We start from the raw sequence: 21,661 nt of genomic DNA, 5'->3' as shown, positions 1-21,661 counted from the left end.
TGCTGGGAGAATGAATGTCAGTGCTGACGCAGCGTGTGGGAGAGATACGTAGCACTTTACTATTATGGGGTTTAATAGGCTCAATGGCCTGTTAATTTGAACTGTTATTACATATGATAGCTGCAGTGCGTTTATATATGTTTTTGTACAGATATGCGGCTGTTGAGGAATAATTTATACAATATGTTAGGGGATACAAATAGCTTTCGCTCAGAATAAACTAAAATCATTAAATCATTGGAAAGCACCATAATAGAAGAACAAAAAAAAGTTGTGTGTGAATTTTGTGTATGTAAAAATCTGATCTATGTATAGAAAATTATTATGCAAAAGTAATATTTTATGGTTGTTTTGTAACATCTCTGTGTTTTTGACCTGGCAAAATTAGTTTGGTCCGCTTTAACTGTCAAAAATCTGTGACAGAAACATTCCCATAGACCTCAAAACACACACACATTAGGCTTTTATGGCTGGATCTGATTTTTATACTGTACAAACTGTATGTTCTATCCCCTGACCCTAAACCTACCCATCACAAAAAACTTTATGCATTATTAGATTTTCAAAAAAACGTTACTTAGTCTGATGTATAAGCTGTTTTCTTCCCAGGAACCAAAAAACAACAAGGGGAAGGATTTCAGATATTGCCATCTTTGTGGGGACATTTTGTCCTCATAACATACTGTATACCTGAACCACACACACACACACACACAAACCTATTGCGTTCTCTGCTCTGCTTCAGATACAGCAGTACTGCATTGTTCCTAAATCAATTGCACATCTGCAGAACATCTATTCATTAACGTGCAAGATAAGCGAGATATCTTAATCTCCTTCATAACGGCTCGTATTCATACATGTTTTAGACATTCATTGCAGGAACTGAATGCTGAGGCTTGTAATCTTTAATTATGTTTGCTAATCATTGCCTCATTCCTCATATGAATTTGATGAGTAAGGAATTTTCTTGACACTTTCTTCCAGTCAGTTGAAATTGCTGTTTGCCAGCTCTCTCAGAGTGTGTGTCCCTTACATGTTGTGCACACATTCAATTAGATTTTTAGTGCTTTAGTGGTTTTTAAATTGTTGTTTCACTGAAATGCGAGCGATTATGGAAGTAAAAGGAGTTTGAGAGTAGCGCTGTCTGCCACCGAAAACACCCATAGCTATTTACAGCATCGCTAGTTATATTTATAACCCGTTGTCATTATTTATACAGTCATACAATACTGTATTGGGTAAAAATACTGCTGCAGTGCAACACCGGTTTATAATGAGCATCACACACTCTCTCTCTCCGTCTTTCTCTTGTCCCGCTCAGTCTCTCTCTTGTATTTTAGTATGCAGCGCTGGTCTTCTGAAGTGAATGGTGTTACAGTGCCAGCCAGTGCATTTCAGCAGCTGTGGAGCACTTTTATTATTGAGATGAAGATGTACAAAGACTGCTACTATATAAAAAACTTTCATCTGTGTTACTTAAAGGCCGCACTGTTTGTGTCACTGTGCTCATCTGTGTTTGTTCTAGACAGGCTGTCAGTGTGTGGATTTTACAGCAACTTTTTTTCCTGCATTGGTATGCCAGTAGGTGGCAACAAGTGACTGTCTTTACGAGTGAGTGAGTGAGTGAGTCACTGAATCCTTCATTCAAAAACACTGGTTCATTCAGAAACTAAATAAGTAACTTTTATGAGTGAGTTATTAGACTCGTTCACCCAGTAATCCTAGTTCTCTATCATACACACATGTGCACTGCGACATCAGATGCGAAGCAAGTGTTTTTTGCTAGTTTCAGCCCGATGCAGTTATCATTTTCACATCCAACGTTGTTTAAATAGTAAATCCACTCGCGTTTATCTGTTCACCCATGGACGTGCTGGTCTAAAAACGAGGTGTGTTCAGGCTCATTGTTTGCGCGTTGCTATTTTGAGGCAACTGAAAACGACTGCACCATTGACCAATAAAAACCTGGTCTAAAGTCAATGGCACAATATGTATTTTTTTTAATTTAAAGAGCACGTTAATATGCGCTCAGAGGTCCACAACGTGTGTACGCTCTGCTTATTACACACAAAGGGACGCGCAGTAGCACACAAACATTTTTAAATATTAAAAATAAATTATTCCTCTCTAGAGAAAGTGTTTAGTCTTTCCACTCACAAATCCCACCATGTAAATAGAGAATCTGCCATGGTGAAAACTGGCTTTTAAAGGGAATGGGAGATGAAATTCTGTTCGGTTTATTGAACGTTACGCCCAAAACACATCCATTACTCATTAAGAGAATAGGGGCAACGCTTTTAGACCATACGCCTGGGGTGCCGACCATATTTCCCGTCGTTAAACTAGCAACAGTGGATTCAGACACGCCATAAGTGCACCTGTGTCCTTTAGACCATGCACTCAGGTCATTAAAATCTAAGTGTCGCCAACTAAGCAAGCCAGAGGTAATATTGGCAAGGAACCCAAACTCCATCAAGTGACAAAATGGAGAAAATTACCTGAATGATTTTACTGGTAAATACACTGTCACACTCAGGTTCAATGAAGAGAACAGGGTTTATTAAGCCAATCCAAATGACAAGCCGCCGTATGTGCACTGGACACAAACAATACCAGACAATGAACCGAAAACAAACAGGAACTTAAATACACAGATGATTAACTAAAATGACGAACTGCTGTGAGGATTGAGGTTAGTGTCCATGGTGACAGATTGTGGTGGGAAATAGAACAAAGGAACACATGTGAAGGATGAAAAACAGATTGAATGTCCATGTTTTTTGCCGGTAAGAGACCAGTGCTTTTACACATAATAGGCTACCAGTACATTTTGTAATGTCTGTCTTTGTAAATGATCTTTAAACACTGCGCTGTTGTCCTAATTTGCCCGCATGAGGAGAAGCGCTTTAGTTTCACTGCTGTTTAATTAGATTTTTTTTTACTTCAGGCATTAGAGGATGAGCACATCGCATCCAGTGTTGGGAGTAACACATTACAAGTAATACAAGTTACATAATCAGATTACTTTTTTCAAGTTACTAGTAAAATAACTTTGATTTCCCATGTACAGCTCTCCTGTCCTCATATTGAGAGAAATCAGGTGCAGAGGTGGTGTGTGCTGTGTGAGCATGATGGATATTGTAGTGTAGCATATACAGTGCCTAAAAACAGATTCTGTATTCTTCAAAGTACATACTCGGGATTAGGGATGCACCGAATGTTCGGCAACCGAAATTATTCGGCCGAAAATAGCCAAAAAAGCACTTTCGGCATTCGGCCGAATAAGTAAAAAGGCCGAATAATTTTTGCCAAACAATGACGTTTTTAATGAAGCGATCAAAAAGTAACCCACGTAGAGTGAGAGCCGTGTGCTTTATGCAGCAAACATGTCAGCAGTGTGGAAGCACTGTTTAGTGCTGGATCTCATGTCATCGATGAGAAGAGGAACTGACTTTCATGTGAGAAAGCAGAGAAGCTACTTTTCATAAAGAAGAACCTGCCACTTTTCCTGAAGAAGTAGGCTAAGTAGGCTTATGTCTAGGACAGTTATTTATTTGTTGTGGGTTCATCCACATTTTTTGCACTATTCAATGCACATTTGTTGTTGTAGACATACAGAGTTACATTCTACATACTAATTATTTATTTTAAGTTATGTTGTGCTTAGTTTGTATAATATCTGCTGGAATGTTAAAAAAAATTCAGTGTTAAATAAATATTTTGAAATTGTATTTTTGTTATTTGATTTATTTCTCAGAAAAGCAACACAAAATAGTAAAAAGCAAATTTTTACTATTTAATAATTGTAACGGTAAAAAAAATTGCCAAATAAATGGAAAAAATGCGAAACACCGTGTTCGGTATTCGGCCTTCGGTCTTCGGCCAAGCATTTCATTATTATTCGGTTTCGGCTTCGGCCAAGAATTTCATTTCGGTGCATCCCTACTCGGGATATTACATTAACCTGCTGTTAGTATGTTAAAGCAAATGTTAAATGTTAAAGGTCCTGTTCTTCGCGATTCCATCTTTCAAACTTTAGTTAGTGTGTAATGTTGCTGTTAGAGCATAAATAATACCTGCAAAATTATAAAGCTCAAAGTTCAATGCCAAGCGAGATATTTTATTTTACAGAAGTTCCCTTTCAAAGCCTACTGTGAACGGCCGGTTTGGACTACACCCCTGCACTTCCTTCAGGAATGACGTCACTAGAACCGTTTGTTGACTAACCCTCCCCCCACAAGAACACGCAAAATAGGGGGCGTGGTTTTGTTGCTCTCCCACGTGGAGAAGAGCACGCATTCATCACTTGCATCTACCCGTTATGGTAAGAGGCTGGACCTTTCCGGGCAAAGTGCGCTAAGCTGCTGTCCAATCACAACACGGGAAGCGCTGGCCCAATCAGAACTTGTTACGTGTTTCTGAAGGAGGGACTTCATAGAACAAGGAAATCATCAGGCCGTTTTTAGGACAGAGGAAACAGATAAGTCAATTGTGTGAAAAATACTGTTTTTTCACACGCAAAACATGAACTCATGTTATATTGCACACTGTAAACACAATTAAAGCTTCAAAAACACGCGAAGAACGGGACCTTTAAATTACACAAAAATACTTTATTACTTTATTAACTGAAGTATTTGCTACTGACTTTTTCGATCATCCAATTCAACCATACTAATAAGCTAAATTGCTTTTATTTATTGCTGAAGTGTTAAACTTTCTTTTCCCGTGTCCTTTATTCTGCAATCCAGAACAGCAGCACAGCTGAAAGGTTTGTTTGAGTAGCGCCCTCTATTAAGATGTGAATTTGCAGTTTTGGATTGAAGGGCCTTTACATTTGTTTTGTTTTTTGCTATTTAACTGTGTGTAAAAGCAGTGACACAATCACGCTGTTGGTCTGAATTTCAGCATGACTGTGTGCACCTACGGCCTTGTGTCTACAGCCACATCGAGCCTTTGATTTGGCAGAAATCTGTGTAGTGCAGAACGAGTCATCAACATGTTTGCTCTTTTCCTGGAGCACTACACATTTCACATATGTATATTTGCTAAAAGGGAATTTTATCTTTGTTTTGGCGTACATTAGCATATACGTAGATGCCTTCAAAGCTTACAGTCAGGTCTGTTGTATATGATGTATATGTACGTGTGAATAAGAAGCATCTTGTGCTGTTCACATGGTTCAGCTTAACTCCATAACTTACAGCCTGAAGGTGGTCCAGTGTTTCCCAGGATATCAAGACTAAGTGCATGTTTCTGTGTGTCTTACATTGTGGTACATTTGTCGGCATTAGTGTGGCAAAGCATTTGACTTGAACAATACTTCAAGACCAATACTGCAGTAACAACACTGGGCTTGAAGTATTGTTCAGTTTTCAGCTATAAAGCAGATCTTAACAGAGCATCATTCTTATTTCACCCAAAATGAAATTCTGTCATCATTTACTCACTCGCATGTCAGTTCAAACCTTTATGACACTCTTTCTTCTGTGGAACATAATAGAATATATTTTGAAGAATGTTGGTGATCAAACCGTTTTGGTTACTACTGACTCCCATTGTATTGAAAAGGGAAAACACCGATTTATGTTCCACAGAAGAAAGATAGTCTTTGGCATGATATGAGGGTAAGTAAATGATTTCTAATTTTCAATCATTTTTTTCTCTTTAAGTTGAACTGTATAATTTCTTCAATTATAACACATTAGCTCCTATTCCAGTTTAAGTAAGCCGTCTGTAGGATGACTTCATTTTTGTTTGGGACAGGACAATCTGTTTTACAAGCAATGGCAGGTGTGTTTGAGAAGCCTATTTGAATGCAGTTATGTTTGCAATTTAGAAAATACATTTATAAATATATATTTTTTAATGACTTGATGCATGAATTCTGTATTATTCATAAATTCAATATACTGGAATACATTATTTAAATTGAATTATGTGAATAATAGTTTGACCATCACAGATGCAAATTATGTGCACAATTTAAATCTACTTAAGAAAATACATTTATAGCAATGTGTCTTCTGATTATTTTACAACCAGCAAGTTATCCTGAAAAAACTTTTATCTTGTTTTTATTTTTATTTAATTTTTTATTACCCATAATGCCATGTGGTGATGCATAAAAATGATTCCTCACAAAATATCAGCCATTCATTTTTCATGATGGGTGTCATTTTGCTGAGTGACAAGGACTGTATTTATTGTAATATATTTACTGAAAGACAGCTAGCTAAATAAACCAATTGTCATGTGGACACAATGCAGCCCATGTACACTATATTGCCAAATGTTGTGGGATGCCTGTCTTTACATGCACATGCACTTTAATGACATCTCATTCTTAATCCGTAGAGTTTAATATGGAGTTGGCCCACCCTTTGCAGCTATAACAGCTTCAATTCTTCTGGGAAGGTTTTCCACCAGGTTTAGGAGTGTGTGTATATGAGTTTTTGACCATTCTTCTAGAAGCGCATTTGTGAGGTCAGGTACTGTCGAGAATTCCTAACACGCTGACTACTGCTGACCCCGCTCTGTGATTTTGGATTCTGTGGCCTACTACTTGGTGGCTGAGTTGCTGTTGTTCCCAGTTGCTTCCACTTTGTTATAATACCACTAACAGTTGACCTTGGAATATATAGTAGTGAGGAAATTTCATAAATGGACTCATTGCATAGATGGCAACCTATCACAGTACCACGCTTGAGTTCAGTGAGCTCCTGAGAGCGACCCATTCTCTCACAAATGTTTGCAGAAGTGTCTGCAGGCCTAGGTGCTTGATTTTATACACCTGTGGCCATGGAAGTGATTGGAACACCTGAATTCAATGATTTGGAGGGGTGTCCCAATACTTTTGGCAATATAGATATTTACTGAAAAACAGCTACACAAACTGATGAGGTCATGAGGACACAAAATGCAGCCTATATATGTTAAGATACTTCAAAACAGTTTAATGGCTGGTTAGAAATATTTATAGTTGTTAAAGGTCCCATGGCATGAAATTTAAATTGTATCATGTTTTTCAACATTAATATGAGTTCCCCTAGGCTGAATATTGTACCCAAATGACTAGAAATTGTGCTTGGTGTAAACCAAGTTCTGGCTGACTTTCTCTGCCTTTGAGGAAATGGGTGCTTTTACATGCACGTTCTTAAGCTGATTATGCGTAATAAGCCGACAATGAACATGGTCATGTAAACGCGGTAACCCGTTTTCTCATAAACGGCGTAAGCATAAACCGGTCGGAACAGTTAGTTTTTTGCCTCTTACCCCGATTTCGCGTTGCATGTAAACACATTAACCTGCTTTCTGTCGGCTCATTGAAGTGCGCATGTGTGATAGACAGAGGTGTCAAGTAACGAAGTACAAATACTTTGTTACCTTACTTAAGTAGAAATTTTGGGTATCTATACTTTACTGGAGTAATTATTTTTCTGCCTACTTTTTACTTCTACTACTTACATTTTCACGCAATTATCTGTACTTTCTACTCCTTACTTTTTAAAAATAGCCTCTTTTATTTCATCTTGTTTAAAAAAAAACTATGCAGATAAATCGCGTCATCTGGATAGTGTGAATTTGATTGTGGTTGGATGAGAAGTGTAAACATATACCATTCCAACACCCTATTGGTTACTACGCGATCCATCGAGCCTGCACATGACTCAAAGCACAAATCACACACAGTGTTGCCAGATTGAGCGGGTTCCAGCGGACGAGCACGTACTTTCAGTCAATCAGCGATCAGCAGACAGACATGCTATAATGAGGTTTGAATCAATGATGAATCAGTTTTGACTGGACTAAATGCATGTTCTATGAACTTCACAAGGGTACTGTAGTTTTGTCAGAGCAAAGCTAAGCGCATTGTTGTTATTTTTTTGTCGGCGGATTATTGTACAGTATCAATGAATTACGCATTTTGGCAGTGGTGTGTTTTAACGTGTGAAATGCCTGTTAATTATGTGCTTTTTCTGATCTCTTATATTGGGCACTGTTTGCACTTAAAGTGGCTTATTCAATACAATATCATCACATTATTTTGTCAGTGGGGAAAGAGTGGGCTGGTTTTGTTGAGCTTTGAGCCCTGCATAGGCCCTGCACAATCCTATGACACACTCCTGAAGTCATTAAAATAGTTCAGCTTTGTTTGTAATGTCCAAGTAGTTATATTTCGTTTAGTTTCTTTATTACAGTTAATTTAGAAAAATGTTTGGATAATTTGTTTGTTTGTTAATTTATTTTAAAGTGACAACCAAGCAGTCAGCGGCCGACAGTGGGTATGAGGTTAGGGGTGTAAAAAAAAGTCCGGGCCCGTAGGGCTCTAAAGCGTCGTCAATCTGGCAACACTGATCACACATGTAGCCTACATTTACATTCCGATAAAGGTTATTGATAACATTACTTATAGGCAACTAGTCATCATATCTTCCGCTTCAGGAAACACATGTTAATGTTTAGCAGTACACATAATGGTATATTTCCATTGTACTAAAATGCATTCATTTTCAATGGGTATATATGCGGCTGAAACAGGTAGCCAGTGCCTCCCAAATTTTTCAACATTAACATTTTAATATAACATTATAGTCATTATAGCCTTTAGAAAAATGTTTTTTGAGGAGGTGGGGTAGTGCACTATAGGCCCCTGTGGTGTGGCCTAAGCTTTTGTCTTTAATGGCATTTTTTTCCTTACATTACTTTTACTTTTATACTTTAAGTAGTTTTGAAACCAGTACTTTTACACTTTTACTTAAGTAAAAAGCTTGAGTTGATACTTCAACTTCTACAGAAGTAATTTTAAACCCTAGTATCTATACTTCCACTTGAGTAATGAATGCGAGTACTTTTGACACCTCTGGTGATAGATGACAAAAACGCAAACTTAGAGCAGATTTAAACACATCCAGACAGAGCGAGCTAGCGTTTTGCATGAAATAAGGACATATATCACAAACGCAGACTCTTTTAAGACCTAGAAAATTGTAAAGATGTGTTCTCTCTTCTCATGCAGCAGAAGTAGAAGAGGTTCAGTCAAAACGCTGCTTAACCACTGCATGAGGGATAATATGAGCCGTAAATCTCCCGCTGACACGGCGCTTTATTTAAAATTACAACTGACTTAACATTTGAAAAACTCTGAGTCAGATAATTATTTATCAGACATTATTATTTTTAACGTCACTACAAGGAAATAACCCGGTTTATTAGTAAAGTCATGTAAACGAGGTTTACTTGCGTTGTCAGTTTACTGGTTTGCTTTTTGAGTTATCAGCTTACTGGTGTGCATGTAAACGCACCCACTGAGAGCTCAGACAAGCTGATCTTGAATTCTCCTGTTATGATGTCATACCAGGAAAGTTTTCCCCCCTTCCTCTGCTTTGCCCACCCAGAGAAATAGTTGAGAATGGATTCAGTTTATCAAAACCGTTTTACAAAACTGACTTGGGCAGAGTCCAATAACAAACTTTTAGCCAATCAGCAGGTAAGGGGCGTGTCTACTAATGATGGTAAGAAGAGAGCACTCAGTGCACATCATTATTCAAAACACACGACACGTGACGGACATTAGCCGAGAACTAATATATATGCTGGCTTTTACTTCAATATGCTCGTGTGTCGTGTTTGCTTTTTTGTCCATTTGCGATCGTATTGTCACTCACTTCAGCGATGTTAAAGACCTGTTCATTTCCACACCGTATGGAGCATCTAAATCTCCTCACTGTGTGCTTCAAGCATCAGCTTACACAATGTGTCCGACAAGTAAGATACTATACTCCTAATGTCTGTTTCCTCTTTTCATGATCTATATTAGTGGTCCTGTCCTGGAGGACCCCCAGCCCTGCACATTTTGTATGTCTCCCATACTAGACACATCCACTTCAGGTCTTGCAGTCTTAATAATGAGCTCATGAGTTGAATCAGGTGTGTTAGATGAGGGAGACATACAAAACATGCATTGCTGGGGGTCCTCCAGGACACGTGGTTTGAAAACCCCCTGATCTATATAACTAGCCTGACAAGCCAGACCCACATCAAGATGTTTGGTCTGTAAACTCACCATTGACAGCTCAATCCGAGGGGCGGGATAAACGGTTGTCTTTCAAACTCCCTCTGCACGCGATAGGATAGCGCTACAACCAACCAGAGCAACGAAGAACGTGAAGCGGAGCTAGTTGATAGATTAAACTTTCGCCATGTCTGGTCGGCAAAACTCAGAACACATCTTCTCTTCTTAAAAATGACTTCAGTGCCGTTCTTTGTTCTTTTCTCAAAGAAAAGCTTAACTCCAAGTCTTCCAGAGTGGCAGCCAAAGCCGATACGAAAGACCGCCGTTCGCCAGCTGCTTTATTTTCAAGTAGCAATCAACTCGGCCGTCATTATGTTAAGCTCCGCCCACCGACTCTATAAAAGATGTGATTGGCCTGACCAGAGTTTGGTTTTTACAACTCAGAAGTGTATTGAGAGTTGCTAGACGACACTCGCGGCAGATTAGTTTTGCTGCTGCTAGGGTGCGTCTAGATTTCTAGGCTACTATATAATCCTAATCCGGTCATAATTGTAATATGTTTTTAGCTGGACTGTTGTGCTCGTGTAGCTATCGAGTTGTCATGAGAACGGTTTGTGCTTTTGTGATCGCTATAACTCTAATCTGGTCATAATTGTAATATGTTTGTTAATTGACTGTTGTGCTTGTGTACTATCGTGTTGTTTATGAGAACGGTTTGTGTTTTTGTGATGGAATGGGTGACTTTTTCATTAATAATTTCGACCTGGATTAGTAACAGATTCTGTCATAGTCGTTGTCTAGGTTACTTATGTGTGGGGCGGAGCTATCAAAACAGGGGCGAGACCCTTTTGGGGGTAGGGGCGTGTTTGTTTTTGTGACTTAAAATAACAACAACCGCTACCAGAAACCACTTACCCCACCTTTAATACTGTCAGTCCCCCCGCTGGCCATCTTGATGCATAAGTAAATAAAGCCAGTGGCTAAAACGATCAACTTCACACTTTTGTTAGTAGTATGAAACAAATTTGTTATTTAAATGATTCATCTACAGAGAGTGATCAAAGAACACTCTTTATAATGTATGAATCTGTCCATCACTTGTATATCTGCTGTGCACACTTGTGCTGCCGTTAAGCTGCACAACAAATATCTCTTACTGTATTCATGTCGATTTTGTGTTTGTTGTTAGTTGTGGTTAAAGCATTTTGTTAAAGAAGTAACGTTGCAAAGTTCAGAGCACTCATATATATAAAAAATAAACTCCCACTCACAGCGCTCTCAACAGATCGGTACAATAACACTTATTCAGCAATCTTTCCCCAGCTCTCCGTCTCTCTCTGGCTGACAGCGCATGCATGCAGACCTCTCTAAACCACGCCCCCTCTGCCACATAATCTCATTCAAATGCAAAGATGTCAGCCAATCACAACAGTGGGTGTTTTCACTAAAGTCTCACAGCAGACACGCCCCTTGAAAACAGAGCATTCAAGCCAGAGGGCTAATATCAGTATAGAAAAAATGCTTTTTATTTCTAAATTATGACATTTTTTTATGTAAAAACCATAGCAACAATAGAAGTACACCTCAGGAAACATTATAAAATAATTTTAAAAAATCCATGCCATGGGGCCTTTAAATATTCCCAATTCACGCACCATTGGCATTGACTTCAAAAAGTCAATTTTTGAACCCTGACTGTAATTTGTTTACAGCTGAATGAGTTTGTGCTCTACATGCAGGTTTTGTTTTCTGGGTCTGATGCCCTAAATAATGATTCTGACTCGACAGAACAGCTGTTTCGGCTGAAAGAGCAGCAAAGGATGGGGGATGGAAGGATTGGATGAAGAAATGGGTGTTAAAAGACGTGACAGGTGGCATGAGATGAAAAAAGATGAAGGGCAAGAAATAAAGAGGCTGGGGAGGTCGAACAGATGAAAGATGAAAAAGTTTTGAGAGGTTAAAGGTGGTTTATATTTCATGTACGTTGTCTTAGCAACAAACTATTCCGAACAAATGTAAATGTGCTCTGCTCTTTATACACACTCACACACATACGTCAGCACTCTCTCATTCAGCGCTCAAGTGTTTCCGGAGGCTGAGTCTGTATGACTCACACTAGATGCGGCATTGTGTGAAAACTAATGATTTTCAGTGACAGCCGTGATTACGACTGGCCTCCACTCATTTTGTCACTCTACTTGTCTGTTTTTCTCAGCTTCGCACTTTCTCATATTGAAAGGATTTTATTCTTTGTTATTTATTAATTTAGTGATTTGTCACAACAGATGCTTTAATAACACTTAAATCCTGTGTAGTATAATGGAACTGAATTCTGCTGGCTGTTCAGGCCAGTAGTTCAGATTTTTTACTTTCTCTGCCACAAAAAATGCATACATTTTATGTTAGAAACATTTTGATGAGTCATTTTACAACAACTAGGGACAGATTTACTAAACAGTGCAAATTAGGATGAGAGCAATTCCAAAAAAAGTGCTGATGGCGTATGATGCCAGCAGCCATATCAACCTGTAACCCAAGACTGTTTTCCCACTGAAGCTAAGCAGGGCTGAGCCTGGATGGGAGACCTCCTGGGAAAACCAGGTTGCTGCTGGAAGAGGTGTTAGTGAGGCCAGAAGAAGGTGCTCACCCTGTGGTCTGTGTGGGTCATAACGCCCCAGTATAGTGATGGGGGACACTATACTGTTAAAGAGCACCATCCTTCGGATGAGATGTTAAATTGAGGTCCTGACTTTCTGTGGTCATAACAAATCCCAAAAAGAATTAGGGAAGTTGACTGTAGAATAAGAAATCTGTGAAAATGATTAGGGATGTAACCCCATAGTCTGGCCAAATTTGCCCATTGGCCTCTGTCCATCATGGCCTCCTAATAATCCCATATACTGATTGGCTTCATCACTCGGTCTCCTCTGGGCTTTCTGGTCTGGCACAATATGGCTGCCGTCACATCATCCAGGTGGATTCTGCACATTGGTGGTGGTTGAGGAGATTCCCCCTTCTATATGTAAAGTGATTTGATTACCCAGAAAAGTGCTATATAAATGTAACAAATTATTTTCTGGTCATTTCCATAATGACCAATGCAATCTACAAGGTTTAAGATGTCCTCTTTTGAGGGCGTTAAATAATGGTGCAAACACCAATAAATTAACGAGCGCAAACCTTAGTAAATCACGTTGCGTGATTCATTTAAGGGTGCGTTCACACTTGTAGTTCAGTTAGTTTGGTTCGTTTGGTCCGGACCAAAAAACTAAAACAAAACATAATAGTCCTGGTCCGCTTAGCGTCACACTGGCATTTTTAACAGCCAACCTAAAGTTACCTAACCAAAGGCATAGGGAGACGGTTACAACTTGATTGGTCGGCTTATATGACACAGGAGCTTGCTTACCGAACATTCAAAACAATGCTGTGTGCTGGATTAAACGCCATCATTTTATGTGTGTACATATGGCATTATTTTACCCGCTGAGAACTCATGAAGAGCTCATAAAATGTTCAAAACATTCAAAACAACAGCAGTATTTCCTCGGTTCTGCAGAAAAGAGACGGGCATTCTGTCGTCTGTACCTGCTAATAATGGGCAACACAGGTCCTTTGATGAGAATAACCAGGTATGCTTTTTGTGCGTTTTTTCTAGCATTTTCGAAACATGCTCGTCGGACCAAGTATTAATGAGGGACTTCCTTGTTGCGCCACATTTGCCCTCTAACGTTAAAGTAATTCATTTTGCATACACCGATCAGCTGACTATGCGTCGCATCTTGTGACATTACGTCCAGTTTTTGGTCCGTTTACATGTCTTTGGTCCGTGTTGCGTTCATATATCAATCGAACCGCACCAGAGTTCGTTTGGAAGCGTTCACATATGTTCAAATTAACCCCACTAACCGAGCAATCGCACCAGGGTTCGTTTTAATCGAACTAAACATGAAAGTGTGAACTTTCCAACTAAGACTCCAACTAAAACAAACACTGATCACCATAATGGTGACCTAAAATGGTGGCTTCAGTGATTCTGCTTGTTAACATCAGTTGTATGTTCATCTCTAATGGTCAAAAAATTTGCCAAGGCTGCATTATTTGATCTAAAATGCAGTTAAAACAGTAACTTTGTAAAATATGATTAATATTTAAAATAACTGTTTTCTATTTTAGTATTTTTTAAACTGAATTTATTAGTATTATGGTAGAGCTGAATTTTCAGTCGCATTACTCCAGTCTTCAGTGTCACATGATTCTTCTGAATTCATTCTAATATGATGATTTTCTTCTGAAGAAACATTTTTTTAATTATTATTAACAGTTGTAGTGCTTAATATTTTAACCCTTATAGATTGTTTAAAATCTAATGAATATAAAGTTAAATACAACAGCATTTGTTTGAAATGTAAATCTTTTTAAACCTTTTAAATTCCTTTACTGTCCCTTGCGATCAATTAAATGTGTTCTTGCTGAATACAAGTATTTTTTTTTCTGTTTTCTGTTTTTTTTCTTACTGACCACAAACTTTTGGATAATTGTGTAATTTATTTAATTATAACTGTGGTTATTATTCAAACATCTGATTGTAAGCTGTATTAAGGCATTGTGAATGCATTACATGTAGGCTCTACATAACATGTTACTGCTACCGTCTTATCCAGAGTGACTTATTTTTATTACAGTCCCTCCAGAGGAATCAGGAGTAAGTGCTTTACTCACAGGGAGATTAGTGATGGGAACTCCGAGCACTTTCCTCTTCTTATATTTCCCATTATAGGATTTGAGCCTTTGGGTTTACCAGCTGGACATTTAACCACTAAAATGCCCCCCAATCCCCAAAAGCCAGATCAAAATGATTAATTATTTAACTTGAGCAACCATAAACATAATTTAGCACATGTATATCCACATATGACCGCTCATATCATTAATGTATAAGTCTTAAATGTACAGTGTGCTAAGAGGATAGAAAATTGTCACATACGATTTGAAATGAAATCTTGAGTAACATTAAATATAATGTAAAGAATATGGCACTTAACAGTCAATTAGGCAACATGAGAAGTCAAATGTTATTTGGATTGTCATTAACATTATGGTTTCATTCAATTAGTGTTTTGAGTAAAAGCAGAATATGTAATGCATAACACCTCCTAGGCAGATCTTACACTGGCATCAGCCCAGCAAAGTAATAGAAAGTCATGTTAATCCAAGACGCTAATGCTAGTTCTTAGAAATATCCCCTCAGGCTGGGGAGAATGGAGGGAAAATCAAAAGGCTTAGCATGATTTTTTCCCTTTGAGCTTAAATGAGTCAGCATTAAACATCAATGAAGATTTCTGTTTCTCCGCACACTGCTTACAGAGGTCAATCCCCAAGAAAATAGAGGCAGGACAGAAAGAGAGATGTGTGTGGGCATGTGAATATTTGTGCCTCCAACAGAGTGAGTGTGAGTGTGTGTTTCTAAGTAGGTCGGCACAGGACAAGTTTCTGTTCTCGTTAATGGTGCACGCTAATGGAGACAGGCAGATTGACTTCAGGGACAAAGATGCACTGTAAAAAATTTATTGTCAAATTAACAGTAACTTACTGGCAACAATTATCCAGTAGTTGCTGTATTTTATCCAACAGTAAAATTACTGTAAAACTAACTACAGTAGTATTAACCATACCGTAAAATTAAAAACATTATTTTACTGTATTTTTACCATGTTGAAGTACAGTATTACACCGTTGATTTTTATTAATACTGTATAGTAGTATACAGTTATGAAATGTTATTTTTATTTTATTTTATAGTGCTGCTTTGTAACCGGTAGAATATGTAGAAAATTTACTTTTAAAGGCAAATAGAAAAAGAACAATTGAAGCTTTAACTGCACAAGGTTTATTGTTTATTTTGAAACATATTTTTAATACATTAGTAATAATAATGTAATATAATACAACAATTAAAAACAAGATTTATGAAAAATGTATAATTTAACCAGTGAACAACTGGTTACATTTCATCATGTAAAAATGATCCTGAACAGGTAAAAAAAAGAAAAATAGATAGGTTAAGATGAAGGCCAGGTGAGGGAAAAAGTGGGAGCAACAGCACTTCAGATAATCCTGCAACAAAAGATAAGCACAAATCAATAAGTGGCAAGACATACAACTAATAATCAAAAAACCTTTTTAGGGGAAATAATTTTGTGCCATTAATTGCAGCGGAATATCATAAATCAGCATAATTTTGTCTGATATTAACATTTGTCAATGTGTTTTTTATAATTATTTGAAAATTAGAAAAGGATATGTTTGCTGTGCTGGGTTAGTAGTACCTTGGCTGGTTTGTCATGGGTAAATATCACACTAAAACTGCAGTTAGCATTAAATATGTCATGTTGAGTGGTTTATTAACTTATTCATTCAAGTTCAAAACTGCTGATTCTCTTAGAAACAAAGCAAGTGGCGGTTTTAATAATAAATTATTAAATCGTTCACTCAAATGATTCGTTCAGAAACAGATTTATTCAGGAACAAAACACTGCAGTGTCGCTTTAATAAGCTCTGCTCCGGCTTGGTTAAAACGTTTTTGTTTTTTGTAGAAAAAGAGCAAAAACAGACATACTCATGTCTAAAGTGTAATTTATCACTTTATGTAATTTATTAATATTTTTTTGGACTGTAGTTTAAAATCAATTAAATTATCATCACATTATTGGGGAAAACGTCTCTCTCGCTTTTGTGATATCACGCATTTTAAACTTTCAATGCGTCCCCCACCCCACCCACTTGAGTAACCAAGTCAGAACAACAATTACGATATTATAGCAGACAATAATGTAAATGTCACACCTAGCTTTGTCTTTGGGGAAAAAAGGACTTTTGAACGCTTCCCTCAGTCCAGATAGACAGTCGAGATAGACTGAGGTAACCTTAAATGAGCGCGCAACTGCACAAGGTCCTGGAAGATCGCCAGTTCAGGTCATTAAAGACGTACAGAATAAAGTTGTGATTTGCAGGATAAGCGCGAATATCGATAAGAGCAATCGAAAAAAAATTTTTTAACAATAATCCGAGTCCAAACCTGTGGTATCAGATTTCAGTTTCAACTCCAAACCCTAATGAACGCGCAGGCGCTGGTAAATGGCAAAAAGATTCATGTTAAATTATTCTGATCTTATAAGAGTATGCAATAAATCACATTTAACCTTACTAATCATGTAACGTTAGGCTATAAGCTTTCAACATGAAGTAAATCCGCTCTTGCCTTACATACGTTAATATAGAACATGCCGTGGGCAGTTCTTATTTAAACTAACGGTAACCTGTTACTGATTGCATTAAAAAATATATAAAGATTCATCACTAACCAGATATTTATGGCGAACACTTTGCTGACAGAGACAACGACGCGATGCGGCCTGCGCTCTCAAAGTTGCTCAGGGAACTGAAGAGAGTTCTTCTTTATAAAATGGCAGCTTGATGTTATTTTTCGCGGTCATTTCGTACTACTGTATTTAAATGAACAGTATCATGTCCCGAACTACATTGTACACAGCGTATAGTAAAATGTTAAGAAATAAATTCAATATCTAAATCGTGGTCAGCTATTCTAAATAATTTTAAATTATTAGAATCCATATAAATACAAATGCTACTTACCAGACGAAGTTCCAGGTCGGCAGAAAAGACTGATGATGCACTGTCACGACAGAAAAACTTTCAAATGGCCTCTTGTGCACCAGCACCCCCCACTGACATAAATGAAGACTGTTAATAGTCATCCAGTCCTGAAAATGTTTTATTTGTAGGCGATTTTACCTGCAGAATTGTGTGTTGTGTTTTTCGCGGTCAATTTGCACTGCTGTATTTAGATTTACAGTAGCTGATAATTTCCCAGAATGCACTGGAAATCTACAGTAAAATACTGTGAACTGTGTACACAGTACATAACTGTTGAAAATACAAAATAATACTGTGAAAGCAACAAAATCTACAGTAACATAATGTAAATGTGTTATACAGCAAGACACTGTTGAGAAAACAGTATAATACTGTGAAAACAACAGAAATCGTTTACAGTGTGTGGACTCACAAGATCATTTCCCTTTAGTGTGCACGTGACTTTTGGATTATTATTGCTCTATATGTACACATTACCCTTACTAATTGATTTAAGAAACATCCAGTTTAGACTCAACAGGTTTGGTTGTAATAGAGAACACATTTAGCAAACTAACAACTGTAACATACAGTATGTAGGTCAATGTGTTCAGATACTATGATGGAAATAATTGACTATTTATTTATTGGAAGAGTTGGACCAGATGAGGAAAAGCATCCAAATAAATAACATAAAAGTGAAGTACTTAAATGCTGTTAAAAAGTATATCCCAGGATCCACCTCATAAAGAGCTCGAAATAACAATTCATTCCAACGACTTACTAATACTTCAACACGTTTTACCAATTTTTTCCCTTGTTTTAAGTAAATCATGCACACAAAATTATAATTCATTCCCTAGTTTTAATTAAATTAAAATGAGTGAACAAATGATGTCAACGTTGCCACGAATTATTAAAACAAGGGAAAAATAATAATTTTCTGTATTAGTGGCTACGATTTAACTAATTTGTTGACTTGTTTAGTTTTTGTTGACTTTTTTAGTGCGCTTGTTTTTGTGCGCCCTGTGCACACAGTAAAAAATTGTATACATTTTTTTTTATTATTATTAAAAAAAATCAGAAGTTGCAAATAAAACAAAGCTTACTGGAGTATGTTTTAAAATAAAATATAATTAATTTTGGAGAGATTTTTTTTAAGTAAAAAGTGGTAGTTATGGAAGCCTGTTTCCACCACTAAATAATAAAAAAAGAATTTTTTCTCACAATTGTGAGCTTATATTTTAGAATTCTGACATTATATCACGCAATTGGGAGAGAAAAAAATTGCAATTACTCTTCATTTTTTCATTTAATGGTGGAAATGGGCTTCCATAAAAAGTAGTAATAGAAAAAAGTGTTTTTTTCATTTGTTTTGTTTAGTTTTGCTTTGATTCGAATAATTTCTCTTTTGTTTTGTTTTGCTTTGCGTTCTCTTTTAATTAGCTTAGTTTCTCTTTTGCTTTGCTTTGCTTTCTCATTTGCTTTGCTTTGCTTAAGCTGGGCGTACACAGAGCGTTTTTTGCTGTTGTATTAGCTCGCAGACAATTTTTTTCTCTCTTGTGAGAAATTTTGTGGACATTGTGGATGCTCGTATGGTCGCAGCTCGCAGCATGTGAGAGGAATTACGAGCCGAGCCGAGCACATTACGAGCACCTCTCGACCTCACGTTCATTTTTAAACATGTTTAAAAAATTGGGGAGTCAGTCACATTTTCCCGAGCACAGGCTGTCCCCTATTGCCAAATCATGCACAACCACGGCTAGATCGAGGAGTATTATTAGGCTATAGCTCAGTGGCTGCATACACACACACACACACACACACACACACACACACACACACACACACACACACACACACACACACACACACACACACACACACACACTTTCTATCTCTCTGGTTGTTTCTGTTGAAAAGTTGACTACTTCTGCTTTTCAGCAAATCATTTGCACACAAATACTTTTTATAAATTTTTTCCATCTGGAGCTATAGCAGAAACTTGAAAGCTCCAGTCACTGTGTTTAGCTTGAAAGCTCATGCGACTGCCAATACAGTCATGCCGTGTACCAGCTGCTTTGACGAGAATATCAACTGACTCGTAGAATGTGCAATATCTCACGAAAGTAGAGGTACATTTTTCCAGAACTTTTGCTTATCCATATTTTCTAATGTAAAACATAATGTTTAAAGCATATAAAAAGCATGTAAAAGATTTAGAGATCTAAAAATAGTATAGATGTATAATAACCTCTGACATGATATCTAATGTTAAGCAGCATGAATTATAAAAACAGTTAAATATTTGCCAAATATTTGTACTAATTTATTCAAAATTTGATAGCATTTATCTAATGTGAATTCGATGAATACCTTGAGGCAAACACTTACCTTGAAGTAAACCACAACAATGACATAAAAAGACGAAATGTCTCATTTCTGTATTTTAGCTCCAGAACAGATGTCTGTAATCTCTTATCTGTCTGTAATCCTTAACATCATATCAGCACCTTTAATGGACAGATGACTGACTGTAATGACTGTAAGGATTTGCATTAAATCTACATTGATAATCTGACTGCGAGCTGTGTCACAGGTTTCTGTAGGTGACATTCAGTGTGATTTTTCTGAGAGGATCTGCAGCAGAATCTCTGATTCAGCCGTGTATTAATGATAGATGCCTTAAAAAGCCACCCTGGAAAGAGTTTGACATTGAGCGAGAGAGAATAACTTTTTTCCTGCCACACTGATGAATAATTTGCCTCTATCTTTCTCTCGCAATCTTTCTCTCTTTCCCATTTGAATCCCTCCCACTTTACTCTTTAAACCCTCTATCCATCATCTCTCCCATTCCTCTCCAGAGAGCGAAATTTCCACAAGGTTTCTTTATCTGCTTTCCCCTTGATAATCAATCTTTATTCTTAACTGTGTGTGTTTTTCTGCAAGTCTTTGGTAACTGTGTAAGTTCATCATTGTAGACATAAGGGATATTTATTTAAATAATGCAATATGATTTTAGTTCAGTTTAATTTAGTTGATTTATGTAACACTATGTTGCCAAAAGTATTGGGACACCAATATTCCAATCACTTGCATGGCCAGAGGTGTATAAAATCAAGCACCTAGGCCTGCAGACGCTTCTACAAACATTTGTGAAAGAATGGGCCGCTCTCAGGAGCTCAGTGGACTCAAGCGTGGTACTGTGATAGGTTGCCACAATGAGTCCATTCATGAAATTTCCTCAGTACTAAATATTCCACGGTCATATTCAACAGGAACAACAGCAACTCAGCCATGAAGTGGTAGCCCACGTAAAATCATAGAGCAGCCCACATAATGAAATGGTAGCACACATAAAATCTCCACATCTGTGTTGAATGCAGTGTAAAGCACACCACCACTGGACTCTAGAGCAGTGGAGATGTGTTCTCTAGAGTGACAAATCTTGCATCTCTGTCTGGCAATCCGATGGACAAGTTTGGGTTTGCCGGTTGCCAGGAGAATGGTACTTGTCTGACTGCAGTGTGCCAATATGTAAAGTTTGGTGGAGGGGGGATTGTGGGGAGTGGGGTTGTTTTTTAGGGGTTGGGCTTGGTCCCTTCGTTCCAGTGAAAGGAACTGTTAATGCTTTAGCATACCAATACATTATGAACAATTTCATGCTCCCAAATTTGTGGGAACTGATTGGGGACTGTCCCTTTCTGTTCCAAAATGACTGTGCACCAGTGCACAAAGCAAGGTCCATAAAGACATGGATGAGTGAGTTTGGTGTGGAGGAACTTGACTGGCCTGCACAGAGTCCTGACCTGAATTTTGTCAATCACCCTAAACTGAAAAAATGAACTGAATTGATTTAAGTGTGGAGTCGAAAATGACAACAAAAATTACGGCTATTGGACCAAGGATATTAGAGTTGTTGCAGCCTTTTAACATCACACATTTTTCTGAGATTTTCAGTTTCTGCTCGTTGTTTTCACTTTCAGT

At 37.6% G+C, this 21,661-nt stretch overlaps 1 protein-coding gene across 5 annotated transcripts in view; it reads left to right on the top strand.

Annotated features, from left to right (window-relative positions):
• The window catches only part of LOC137038593 (novel protein similar to vertebrate membrane associated guanylate kinase, WW and PDZ domain containing 1 (MAGI1)), a 140,288-nt gene that overhangs the window by 108,121 nt on the left and 10,506 nt on the right, over nucleotides 1–21,661 (top strand). The gene's annotated exons all lie outside the window — the stretch shown is intronic.

Source organism: Pseudorasbora parva, chromosome 13 (assembly GCF_024679245.1).
Source record: "Pseudorasbora parva isolate DD20220531a chromosome 13, ASM2467924v1, whole genome shotgun sequence".
In the NCBI taxonomy this organism is placed as follows: domain Eukaryota; kingdom Metazoa; phylum Chordata; class Actinopteri; order Cypriniformes; family Gobionidae; genus Pseudorasbora; species Pseudorasbora parva.
Note: the sequence above shows the minus strand (reverse complement) of the source record. Positions and strands in the feature narration are given on the sequence as shown.